This window comes from Mus caroli, chromosome 15 (genome assembly GCF_900094665.2).
Source record: "Mus caroli chromosome 15, CAROLI_EIJ_v1.1, whole genome shotgun sequence".
Lineage (NCBI taxonomy): Eukaryota > Metazoa > Chordata > Mammalia > Rodentia > Muridae > Mus > Mus caroli.
The window spans coordinates 41,590,785-41,604,763 of NC_034584.1; positions in this window are offsets into that span (position 1 = coordinate 41,590,785).

Here is a 13,979-nt window from a genome sequence, read left to right on the forward strand (position 1 = left end):
GTAGGGAAGTGGGGGGCGCTATGGGGGACTTTTGGGATAGTATTGGAAATGTAATTGAGGAAAATATGTAATAAAAATATTTTAAAAAAAATTTCAAAATAACTCTTTGGAGGTAAACATTAAGAAAATTCTAATTTCAAGCCGAGTGAGAACAATTACCAATTATATTTCCATGACGTTGTAGAACATGACTTTAATATTTTCAACTGTTAGTATTCAACAAACAGAATAATTATTTTAAGATATATTTCAATGTTATGTCTCCCTTTTCATTTCTCATTTTGTTAATTTGATACTGTCTCTGTGCCCTCTGCTTAGTCTGGCCAAGGGTTTATCTATCTTGCTGATTTTCTCAAGGAAAAAGTTCCTGGTTTTGTTGATTCTTTGTATAGTTCTTTTTGTTTCTATGTGGTTGATTCAGCCCTAAGTTTGATTACTTCCTGTCATCAACTCCTCTTGGGTGTATTTGCTTCTTTTTGTTCTAGAGCTTTGAGGTGTGCTGTAAGCTCTCTCCAGTTTCTTTTTGGAGGCAGAGCTATGAGTTTTCCTCTTACCACTGCTTTCATTTTGTCCGATAAGTTTTGGTATAATATGTCTTCATTTTCATTAAATTCTAAAAAGGCTTTAATTTGTTTCTTCATTCCTTTCTTAACCAAGTTATCGTTGAATAGAGTGTTGTAGAACTTCCATGTGTATGTGTATTTTCCCTTGTTTTTGTTGGAATTTAAGACCAGCCTTAGTCCATGACAATCTGATAGGATGCATGCGATTATTTCAATATTCTTGTATCTGTTGAGGACTGTTTTATGACCAATTATATGATAAATTTCTGAGAGGGTACCATGAGGTGCTGAGAAGAAAGTATATTCTTTTGTGTTATGATGAAATGTTCTACAATATCTGTTAGAAACATTCGGTTCATAACCTCTGGTAGTTTGACTGTGTCTCTGTTTAGTTTCTGTTTCCACATTCTGTCTATTGCTGCGAATGGGGTGTTGAACTCCCACTTTTATTGTGTGGGGTGTGATGTGTGTTTATTTAGAGCATAGATGTTCAGAATTAAGAGTTGATCTTGGAAGATCTTTCCTTTGACCAGTATGAAGTGTCCTTTCTTATCCTTTTTGATAACTTCTGGTTGCAAGTTGATTTTATTTGATACTAAAATGTCTAGTTCAGCTTGTTTCTTGGGACCATTTGCTTGGAAAATTGTTTTTCTACCTTTTACTCCGAGGTAGTGTCTTTGTCACTGAGGTGCATTTCCAGTATGCAACAAAATGTTGGGTCCTGTTTATCTATCCAGTCTGTTAGTTTATGTCTTTTTATTGGAGAATTGAGTTCATGGATGTTAAAAGATATTAAGGAAAAGTGATTGTTACTTCCTGTTATTTTTGTTGGTAGAAGTGGAATTATGTTTGGGTGGCTATCTTCTTTTGGGTTGGTTGAAAGATTATTTTCTTGCTTTTTCTGTGGTGTAGTTTTCCTCCTTGTGTTGGAGTTTTCCATCTATTATCCTTTGTAGGTCTAGATTTGTGGAAAGATATTATGTACATTTTGTCATGGAATATCTTGTTTTCTCCATCTATGGTAATTGTGATTATTGCTGGGTATAGTAGTCTGGGCTGGCATTTATGTTCTCTTAGGGTCTGTATGACATTTGCTCAGGATCTTCTAGCTTTCACAGTTTCTGGTGAAAAGTCTGGTATAATTCTAATAGGTCTGCCTTTATATGTTATGTTATTTGACCTTTTTCCTTTACTACCTTTAATATTCTTTCTTTGTTTAATGCATTTGGTATTTTGATTATTATGTGGTGGGAGGGATTTCTTTTCTAGTCCAGTCTATTTGGAGTTCTGTAGGCTTCTTGTATGTTCATGGGCATCTCTTTCTTTAGGTTTGGGAAGTTTTCTTCTATAATTTTGTTGAAGATATTTACTGGTCCTTTAATTTGGTAACCTTATTCTTTTCTATACTTATTAGCCTTAGGTTTGGTCTTCTCATTGTGTCCTGAATTTCCTGGATGTTTTAGGTTAGGAGCCTATCCTTCCTGTAATTCTGGTTGTGTCAGAACTCCTCAGAGTCTACCTGTCTCTATGATCCTATGATTCTGTGATCATGTGATCCTGAGTTTCTGAGTGTGTCAGAGTTCCTGGGAGTCAAGCTGCCTCTGTGACCATGAGATCCTGGTGTGACCAAGCTCCTGGGATCCTGGGATCCTGTAATCCTTGAATCCTGGAGTCCTGGGTGTGTTAGAGAGCCTGGGATTGGAGTCTCCTCTGGGTGCTGTGGGACTGGTTTTTGAGTTCGCACCCAAGGTAATCTGGCACAAACGTGAAGGAACCTGAGTTACTGGTCGGGCAGAGTCCTGATTCCCTGAATCCCACTGGTTCCAGTATAGGGGGATTCGAAGGCAGGGAAGGGGAGTGGATGGGTGCTTGGGTGAACACCCTCATAGAAGCAGGTGAGGGGGGATGGGATAGGGGATTTTGGAGGAACAGAAAAAGGGGATAACATTTGAAATGTAAATAAAGAAAATATCCAATAATTTTTTTTAAAAAGATGAAAATGTTTATATGTATAAATTGATTATTGCAATTTCCCCTTAGACTGATAGCCTGGAATAAACAATTGTGCAGATATGGAATAATTACTGAAGTTTTATATAATGCATACTCATCTTTCTGGTGGATTCATTGAACAAATTTTGAATAAATAAGTAAAATTAAGAAAAACATAGAGGACACAGGATGTTGTATCTTACTCAGGAGGATGTCAAAGAAATCTTCAGAATATTGATAAAAATAAAGAGGATCTCTGTGACCAGACAGCATAACTAGGAAGCAAATCGTGCAGGCAAGGTTACTGACAGTGCCAGGAGAGGTTCCTCAGAAACAAAGGTACATGTAAGATATGAGAACTTTTTCAAGGGTGAGGTGAATTTTGTAGATCTTAACATAAACAGAAGTAAAGGAGCTTCTAAAACTATTATGTAAAATTTATTTCAGCAAAGAAAAAGTTGATATTGCATAACTATAAATTCATGAGGCTCAGCCATAGACCACATGTCCAGTCACAATGACCAATATTCAAGAGCCTGAAGCTTAAGAAAATCAAACAAACAAATGTCTATACCACTCTGGAAGGCTGGGCTTAGAGAATGTATCTGTGTGTGTGTGTGTGTGTGTGTGTGTGTGTGTGTGTGTGTGTGTGTGTNGTGTGTGTGTGTGTGTGTGTGTGTGTGTGTGTGTGTGTGTGTGTGTGTATGTGTGTGTGTGTGTGTGTGTGTGTATTATTGTGCATTGTTTTTACTTTTATCAATATACTGAATATGTCCTTAATATTGTACTGTGAATAGTAGGCTTATTATCATGGATGGCTTTATAACAAGTCACAATACCGAATCACTACAAAATCTAGATTTAAATACGTTGATTCAGTGTATTATTTACATGTTTAAATGAAGGACATAGCAATGATGAGAAGCAATGTATTTAAAGTGATTACCTCTGCACATAAGGAAGGTATCATTACACTTTGGATTCAGAATTTGTGATTTAAAGAAAAACTTTAAATGGTTGTACAGGATTTTATCTGAGAGAATTGTATAACCCTGAGTGAAAAGGTCAAACAATCCATATAATCTTTGTTCGTTCAAGGTGTTCAACACCTAAGACCTCTTTAAATTAATTCCCCAGGCTAGATGTTTTTGATCACACTGTTGTAGAAGGATTTTAAATTCTATTCTTACAGGAGTTCAGCTTCTAGTTATGAATTCTCAGGAGGGACTCTCATTCTACAAACAAGTGTGAAGTGGAAAATTGCTGAATATCTCTCTTTAAGAAGAGATTATTTTTAGTTTGTTTAATGCTGAGGTCTTTATATGGGTTATTATTTCTGTTCTCTACCGTTGCACAGACAAAAAAAGAGATCTTAACACTTTTCTTCATTGCAACCATTAAAACTGCAGTTCTTGAGGCAAATGCCCTCAGGGCAGCCATGGATTCAATACACTCTTGCTAAAATGGATTGGTACTCCTGGCTCACTCATGTCCTCTGAGGTGTGCTTGCCTTTTTATTTTACCTATTTCAAAATGATATCTCACACAAGTCATCTAACATTGAAAACATTTTATCACAGCTTTATTGTAACATAATTCCCATGTTAGTTAACATTTTAGATTGTTTTATTGCTGGCAGTTTTGGATATTTAATCTTACATATTAACACAAATAACAGCCTTAATTTAGTGTCCTTTATTTTCTCCTAAGCAGTTTCTAATCCATTTTTTCTGTACAATTTATCATGTATGCATCTGTCTCTACTGATCATCACCCACCCACCCCATCTTTTTAAGCCTACTCCTTGGTGTTTTTGCTAGTTCTAGGTGTTCTATGCTTTTATCTCTCTTCTCACACTCCAATTTAAACCCACTCTTGCTTTTTACATGTTCTATTTTTACCTTATACATGCCATATTTTCTGATATTGCTGAGGATATTAAAAAATGTGCTGGTTCACTTTTCTTTTACAATCTTTTGTTGTAATTTTCATGTGATATGAGAAAAAATGAAAGATCTGCAGACCTGTAACCATTCACATTTAGGAAGAGAAATGTGATCTAAGCATGGTGACCTCCTGATTTAACCTCAGCATCTGAGACACTGAGGCTTGAGGGTTAATGTGAGTTCAAGGCCATCTTTGGCAACAAAGGAACTGACAAGGGAACTGGGGTAAATTGTGAGAACCTGTTTGATAACACCAAAAGTGTGAATGTGGAGATTCTAAAATAGAGTGGTTTGGGCATCTTGGGAGCATGGGTTGAGGGTGTTAGAGAAACTTTTCCCATTTCCTTCTGCAATCCACTAATTCAATTCACAGCTAACTGACATCTGAAGTATTGTTCAGGTATAAAACACAATAAGCCTTCCACCTGGTCTTGCTGCTGGGGCAGACGTCTAGTTGGTCTGCTTCCATGAAAACTCCATATCCAGATACATCCCAGAGGACTCACTGCACTCAGTGAAGTTGAGGACCCTCTGCACTCAGAGCAGATAAGGGTCCGCTACACTCAGAGCAGTTGGATCCACTGCACTTAGAAAAGTTGAGAAACTGAGGATCTTCTGAACTCAAAGCAGTTGAGGATCTGCTGATCTCACAGAAGTTAGGGATTGGCTGCATTCAATGCAGTTGGTCAACAGCTTGAGTGCTCCACAAAAGACTCAACAGTCTGAAGGTCTCCCAGAATAGCCTTGGAAATTGATCAGTATTTTGGGTTTTTTTTTTTTTGTTTGTTTGTTTGTTGTACTGTGTAGTATTTATTTGGTTATATGAATAAAATAGAACATGCCCAAGAGATTCTATAATACAATGTATGGAGAGAAGGAGGAATGTACTTGATAGAAGGTTTCTTTAGTTATTTTAGGTCACACAGTATTTTTGATAGTGCATTGTCACCCTTGATGGCAATATAAATATGGTTTGTTAAACAAACAAAATTATATAACTTATTAGGGCAATTAGGTTAAGCAAAATGTTATTAATAGTAGTATTTTGTTAAAATACAAAATGCTATGAAACACATTTTGCTGTACAGGACATAGAGAAGAAATTGAAAGTAGTCCTTTTTAACACACTCCTTAATTAGATGTGTTAAATTCACCAATTCCCATCCCCCTAAAAATTTTATTTTAACTTCTAGTAATCATTTTTTTGTATTTTTATTCATACATTTTCAGACCCTTAACTAAAAGTTAAGGTTTTTTGGTAATTATATTGGTTCAGCAAAATAAGTAAAAAAAAAAAAAAAAAAAAGTTTATGACTTATAATGACCTAAGTGAAATGATTCAGCATTTCTAATAAAAAGTAATAAGGTAATGAAATGGAACCTGACCAGGACCCAGTGGAACAAAGAACCACAAATCAGCCAGGGAGAGCAGGATCCTACTGGTTTCCATCTGGACCAGGGAGCCAATTCTATGCCACAGTCCTCCACACCTCAATCCTGCCCAGAAATGTTGACACACCCAAGCTTACAGATGAGACCACCAATATAGTCCCAATATTGGCCCAAGTGGGACCTACCTAGGACCCAATGGACTCAGGAACCACTGTGCAGCTGGACACAGGATCCTTCTGGTTTCTATCTGTTCCAGAGAGCTGACCCTGTGCTACAGCCCTAGAATGGTAAGACAACAAAAAGAGATCAAGGGAATACTAATTGGTAAAGAGGAAATAAAGACATCACTATTTGGAGATGATATGATAGTATACATAAATGACCCCAAAAATTCTACTAGAGAACTTCTCCAGCTTATAAACTACCTTAGCAAAGTGGTTGCATATAAAATTAACTCAAATAAATTAGTGTCCTTCCTTTATACAAATGATAAATAGGCTAAGAATGAAATTAGGGAAATGATTCCCTTCACAATAGCCACAAGTAATATAAAATACCTTGGGGCAACTCTAACCAAACAAGACATGTGTGACAATAACTTCAAGTCTCTCAAGAAAGAAGTCAAAGATCTCAGAAAATGAAGAGATATCCCATGCTCATGGATTAGTAGAATTAACATAGTAAAAATGGCCATCCTACCAAAGGCAATCTATAGATTCAAAGCAATCCCCATCAAAATTCTAACACAATTCTTCAAAGACATGGAAACAGCAATTCTCAAATTCATTTGGAAAGACAAAAACACCTGAATAGCTAAAACAATTCTTAATAATAAAAGAACACCTAGGGAAATCACCATAAAAATTGCATGGTATTGGTACAGAGATAGACATGTTGAACAATGAAATAGAAGTGAAGACCCAGAAATAAAACCATACATTTACTGTCACTTGATCTTTGACAAAGATGCCAAAAATATACAATGTAATAAAGAAAGCATCTTTAATAAATGGTGCTGGTCTAACTGGCTGTCTATATGTAGAAGAATGGAAATAGACCCATATGTGTCACCTTGTACAAAGCTCAAGTCCAAGTGAATCAAAGACCTCAGCATAAAACCAGATACACTGAATCTAACAGAAGAGAAAGAGCCTTGAACACACTGGCACAAGGGGAAATTTCCTAAACAGAACTCCAGTGGCTCAGGCTCTAGAATCAATAATTGATAAATGGCACCTAAAGAAATGTTCAAAGTCCTCAGTGATCAGAAAAATGCAAATCAAAATGAACCTGAGATTCCACATTACACCAGTCAAAATGGCTAGGATCAAAACCTCAGATGTCAACACAAGCATTCTGGAAATCAATCTGGAGGTTTCTCAGAAAATTTGGAATAGATCTACCTGAAGACCCAGCTATACCACTCTTGGGAATATTCCCAGAAGATGCCCCACCATGCCACAGGGGTACCTGTTCCACTGTGTTCATAAGTGGCCTTATTTGTGTTATCAAGAAGCTGGAAACAGTCTAGATGTCCCATGACAGAAGAATGGATTCAGAAAATGTGGTTCATTTACATAATGGAATACTACTCAGCAATTAAAAACAACATTTTGACTTTTGCAGGCAAATAGATGGAACAAGAAAATATCATCCTGAGTGAGGTAACTCAGATCCAAAATGACAGGCATAGTATGCACTCACTAATAAGTGGATATTAGGAAAGAAAGAAAGAAAGAAAGAAAGAAAGAAAGAAAGAAAGAAAGGAAGGAAGGAAGGAAGGAAGGAAGGAAGGAAGNAAGNAAGNAAGNAAGNAAGAAAGAAAGAAAGAAAGAAAGAAAGAAAGAAAGAAAGAAAGAAAGAAAGAAAGAAAGAAAAGAAAGAAAAAACCCACACAGAATACACAAGATACAGTCCACAGAATTCAAAAGGCTCAACAGGCTGATGTGCCCAAGTGAGGATGCCTTAGTCTCACTTGGGAGAGAGAAGAAAGCAATCACAAGTGGGGAGGGAGCGAGGTATTTGGGAGGGAATGTGGGGCTGGGGCAGTAGGGGGTAGAGGGAACCTGATCTGATACTGGGTTAGGCAAAAGGAATGAAGCCCTGAGGCTCAGCAGAAAGAAAGTGAAGAGGCAACCTCAGAAAATAGTAGGTTAGGGAGAACCCCCAGAATGATCCAAAGACCTAGGAGGTAAGAGATTTCCAGGACTCATAGGGAGGGACCTTTGATGAAATTCCAGAGAGTAGGGAGAGGGAACTTATAGTACCCACCTCCAGCAGGAAGACAGGACATCAAGTGAGGGATGGGGTTGTCATCCCACAGTCACACCTCTGACCCATAATTGTTTCTGTCTGAAAGAATTACAGGGATGGAAATGGAGAGGAGCCTGAGGAAAAGAAGGTCCAGTGACAGGCCCAAAGTGGGATCCAGCTCAAGGGGAGGTCCCAAGGCCTGATACTATTCCTGAGGCTATGGGGTACTCACAAAAGTGGTCTATCATGACTGTCCTCTGAAAGATCCAACAGCAGCTGAAAGAGTCAGATGCAGTTATTTGCACCCAACCAATGGACAGAAGCAACTGACCCCTGTTGTTGAATTAGGAAAGGCTGAAAGAAGCTGAAGAGAACTGCAAATCTGTATGAGGACCTGCAGTCTTAATTAATCTAGACCCCCAAGATCTTTCACTGGATCACCAAACAGACAGCATACACCAGCTGATATGAGGCCCCTAACACACATACAATAGAGGACTTCCAGGTCTGTGTTCATTCAGAGATGAAGCACCTAACCCTCATGAAACTGGAGGTCTCAAGGGAGTTTAGAGGTTAGGTGGGTTGGGGGATGGGGGCATCCACATGGAGATGAGGTGCAGTGAGGTGAAGGTGTGGGATGTTAAGCAGTTAGAGGGTAGAGGGAGAGGAGCAGGGAATGGAATTTGGATTGTAAAAAATGAATTACAAATAAAAATAAATAAATAAATAAATAAATAAATAAATAAATAAATAAAAAATCTGCCATGGACAGACCTCACTTGGCCTCCCTCAATCCATGTAAGAAATCCGAGTTCCAGTTACAGGAGATCAAGGAGTTGGCACAGCTGACAGACAAGGACACAGAGTGTGTTTTCGAATCTATTTTTTCCAAGCAAACACCAGACTTTTAATACAGAAGAAAAACAAAACGCTAGGTGAATGAATACATCTGTCAAGGTACATCCATAATGATTCTTTACAGAAAACAAAGAAAATACATACATAAAAAGATGACGGGAGCCAGGCCGTGTTTACAACTGAGAATAGGAACAACACTTAATTAAGATCAGCTAAAGACAGGAGCCAGGTGAATGCTCTGATGCAATGTTAGTCTATTGTTAAACCCACCACCAGGGGTCCTTTAGTAAATACCTGATTATGCTATTCCACTGGGCCTATTGAGAAACATACACCAGGGGAATTCCCTTCTACTAACCCTTTCATGAATAATATAGTTCTTCCTAAAACCACAACCCACCTATTTCCTAGGCCATTGTGTATTCCCGTGTATGGGTGTGACTCGGCTATTGTTCTAAGTAATTACTTTGTAGACTAGCCCTGATCTTTCTAGCTCTTATTCAAGTAAATTGTAATGCCTGATTATCTTCACAGTCTCTACTAGAGGTAACTTTGAATGTTACTGAATAGGTAACATTCTTACTGAATTCGAAGCTCAAGGTCAGCTCAAGGACTTTCTAGGACATTGGAACACTGCTGGAGGCTTAGCTATATGTCAAAATCAATCCTTAAAGGCACGTAAAATAAAACAATACTGAAAGAGAGCACACTGATCCATACACCAGACTAACGTGGGGACAGGTTTGGAGTATATGTGCTATGGGAATGCCAAGGTTCCAGGAGGCTAAATTTCTGTGAAACTCTTTGCCTCAGGACTGCTTCCAGGTTTCTAGGCCTGTCACTCGAGTCACTACTGGAGTGGATGTAGCAACAAACAAACAGTAAGCCGTGATCGTTACCCATGTTACTGCACCTAATTATTCCAAATGGCTCTGGCTTGCCTTCACTTGAAACAATTCTGTCAGGTTAAGGTATTTCTGGAATCAACAGTTCAGCCTTTCCTTAAATCTATAAGTTGCAAAGGACCACTGAACCACTGCTACATGCATGGCTATGACTATGGAATGATCCATATTTTAGTAAATGGGAAAACAGCAACCTCTGTAATATATGAGTGCAATAGCTCTGTTTTGGCCTGGAGATGACAATCCACAGCGCTTTTCTCTGTTTTCCAACTTGGTCCCTTTTTACGCAAGGTCCCTTTATCCTTGTAGTGAGTGATATGAGTGTCTTGTGTAGGACTAAGTATCTATATGGCACTTATTCCCAACCTACTGTACAGACTCCATATTCACTGATATTCACTAAAAAGAATGGTTCTCTTATTAGACTGAGGATAATTTATTTCCACAGATATGTTTATAAATATTTAGAAGACAGTTTGATATTATAACATTTTACAGTAATAACCAGTTTCCACTTGGAAACTTAATGTTCTTAGCCACAGGATCTTTTTTACAGGTGTCAGGAACAGACAGGTTTGCCCATTGTGAAGCAGGTCTCAAATCCCATCAGAAAGCAGCGGGCTACCTCCATAACTGAAGTGCCATTCACAAAGGGTGTATATTGCCATACAGTTGAATTCATAGGTCATATGCTTATGAAATTAGTTGGATCTTGCCTTTTTTTCCCACAAAAGTCTGCATAGCAATTTCCTGGATTATAATAGCAGGCTGGCAAAGAAAATTTTTTTAGTTTATTACTGTATTACTGTTTGTTTCCTCCATATCATGAATCTAAGATGTGCACAAAATTCAGTAGCATGGTCTGATTTACTAATTCTGATGGACAACAATGAAGCATCAAAAGAGCTTTATTATTTAAAGGGTCTCTGCAGCCACACTAAACAAATAACTCCTAACATAATTACTATCCCCAGCTTTTTGGGTGTGTTTATTCAGCTCAGCAATTCACAATAGTTGTTCAGTGTAAAGTTGGTTGATATCCATAAATTTGATGAACTATATTGTTCATGGAAGATTTTATTTCTCCTTCCTTCAACTATGAGCAAACTTTTTTTCTGGTAAAGTGTTAAAATTGACAACTCTGTTCATTCTTAACTTGACTCTTTTCTGTTCTTTAAAGTGGTTCTCTTTCTGGAAGTGACTTTATGGATCAGGTGCTTAGAGTCCAGGTATGAAGGAGGAGAGTGAATGTGAACGGATCTACCTCATAATTCTTATTGGGTACAGGCCTCATGGGTTGAGCACCACCTAGAGATACTGGAACACAATCAGTGTCATGGTACTGCTAAACACAGGCTGAGTTTGGTGCATTTTAGGGTCAGAATATGAAGGCTTTGCCCATCAGGGTAGCCCATGATGGTTTCCAAGGTAAGGCATTCTAAGGAAGTAGAAAATAAGAGGGCCTAATCAGCAGCTTGGTAGGGACATAGTACTAGGAAGGATGGGACAAGAACTGGACAACTTAAGGAGAAGTGTCCTCTAGTACTATGTTTGTAATTAATGATATTGTTGAGCTATGTAAGTCAGTGAGATGCTATTCCTTTAAATGTGTGTGTGTAATTTCTAAAGAAGTTTATTACATTTCTTTAGTTTTTATGTTTATAAAACAGATTAAATTGTGAATATTTTCAATTAATTCTTGATATACTTAAAATACAGACTACTTTATTTACTTAAGAAATATCAAAATATGTGTGTGTGTGTGTATGTGTGTGCATGTCTGATTGTGTGTTCGTGTGTGTGTGTGTGTGTGTGTGTATGTGTGCATGTTTTTACTCTGGTACCTATTCAGGAAGAATAAAGTGGTACATTGTAAGAGTAAAATTGCTCTATGTTGTTGATTATAAGTTTATGACTTGTAGCTGTTGAATAGTATATATACATATAATACCAAAATAATATACCTAGAGAATTGCTAAGCTGACCTTTGCTCCAGCAGGAGAGTGTAATATAAATGGTACTAAGAGTCAAGTACAGTTATATTTTTCATGAATATTACTTTTTTTTTACAAGGAAGTTATTTAGGTCAAGAGTGAAAGAAAATGGTTATATTCTTATTCATTTTCAGTTTTATACTGAGTGAAGGGTCAAGTTCTGTAAATTAGTAGGGTTCTCTGGTTTACCCAGAATTTATTTTATTTTAAATATTTTATTGGTTTTTTTATAAGTTGATCACTGTAGACTCTATTGAAAAAATTAGTGTGGCACATACTTTTCTCAAAAACAGTACCTTCCTAATTATTTCCTTTCTTGTAATTTTTGAAAAATTCTCTTTTCTGGGAAGTCATGTGGTCTGATGCAATTGATGCTAAACTGAGAGAATGATCATGGTTCACACAGTCCTCTGTGCTTTATTCTTGGTGAATATAATAAAAACTATTCCAAATAAGCTTCACCTGGACAAGAGCTACCTAGAAACAGAGAGTACCATCAAATAAGATGCTGGGTTTTGTTGCAAAGACAGCAAACTTTTACAGAACATACTACACTAGTCAGTCATGGATTCAAAAACTATGCAAGCCAGCATAGAACAGAGATAATGAAGGTAATTAACATCCCCAAATATGATTGCTTGAACTTTATCTCATACTGTCTTATGTAGTATACATTCAGACAGTTTTATGCTGAACATTTTTAGTTCATTCTTTTTAAAAACTTATTATTATACACATTTATATAAAACCATTTTCTGAAAATCAATGATTGCTTTGAACATATTTCCTATTATAAGCCCTGCTGTTTCTTTTCTTCATCATCCTCATCAATATGTCTCCATTGTTTCTTTAACAATGTTTATTTCTGTTTCATATCAACTATCAATACATATGCTGATTTGATTTTTTTTTTTAGAAAGCTTCTCATAGGCATGTGAACTTGAATATCATTTGGTTCCAGTTGGTGGCTTACTTTCACTAGAGGTGAGATTTAACTTTAAAGCCTCTCTCCAACTCACAGTTTGAATCGCAAGCTTAGGCTTGCAGCAGCTGAGGCTGTGATGTCTCTCAGTTTCCTACTTCTAACTGCTTTTACTGATGATTGCTGTCCTGTCTGTCTGCCAAATAGACTCATCTCTTTGGATTCATATGCTAAAACATGTGCTTGTGTCTGTAAGTTGCTTCTTGGTATTTTATCATTCTATCTGGAATGGCTTTCTGTACCATAGTCAGTTAATTACCTAGGTAGAAGGAAGCATAGATCTCAAGATTTCCTTCCATACTTGACTATATCTGCTACCTAGGAAGAGTACAAACTGTACATTACAGTTTTCAAATGATGACGGTTCGAAAAGAGAAGGAATAAGAAAATTGAATTTCACAGGATTTTAAGAAGTGGTGGGAAAGGAGAAAGGGAACCACTTTTGTAGCTGGCAAAAAAGTGATTATCATATCATATTTATTTGATAATCAGTAAAAGCTGTACATTCCAATATATATAGATCTTCCTTACAGTGTGACACAATATTATACATCTTCATTTTAGCCACTTTATGTCAAGAGAAATGTTGGGAAAAATAGGCTGTCTAATCCCACAGGTCTATAATATAGCTTGCCATGTCCAGATGTAGATCAAGAGATAGTCAACGAGATGATTTAAAACATAATCATTGGTCTCTGAAAACCAAAAAGAATATAGTGATAGCGTTAAGTCAATTCTTTTACAGTATTTGGTATCTACATATCTCATGAATTCATGAAGTTATTTAACCATTGGTATAAACTTTTCTGTAAGTCGTTTTTTTTTATAATTTATTTTTTTTATTAGGTATTTTCCTCCTTTACATTTTCAATGCTATCCCAAAAGTCCCCCATACCCACCCTCCCAATCCCCTACCCAGCCACTCCCCCATTTTGGCCCTGGGGATCCCCTGTACTGGGGCATATAAAGTTTGCAAGTCCAATGGGCCTCTCTTTGCAGTAATGGCCAACTAGGCCATCTTTTGATACATATGCAGCTAGAGACAAGAGCTCCAGGGTACTGGTTAGTTCATATTGTTGTTCCACCTATAGGGT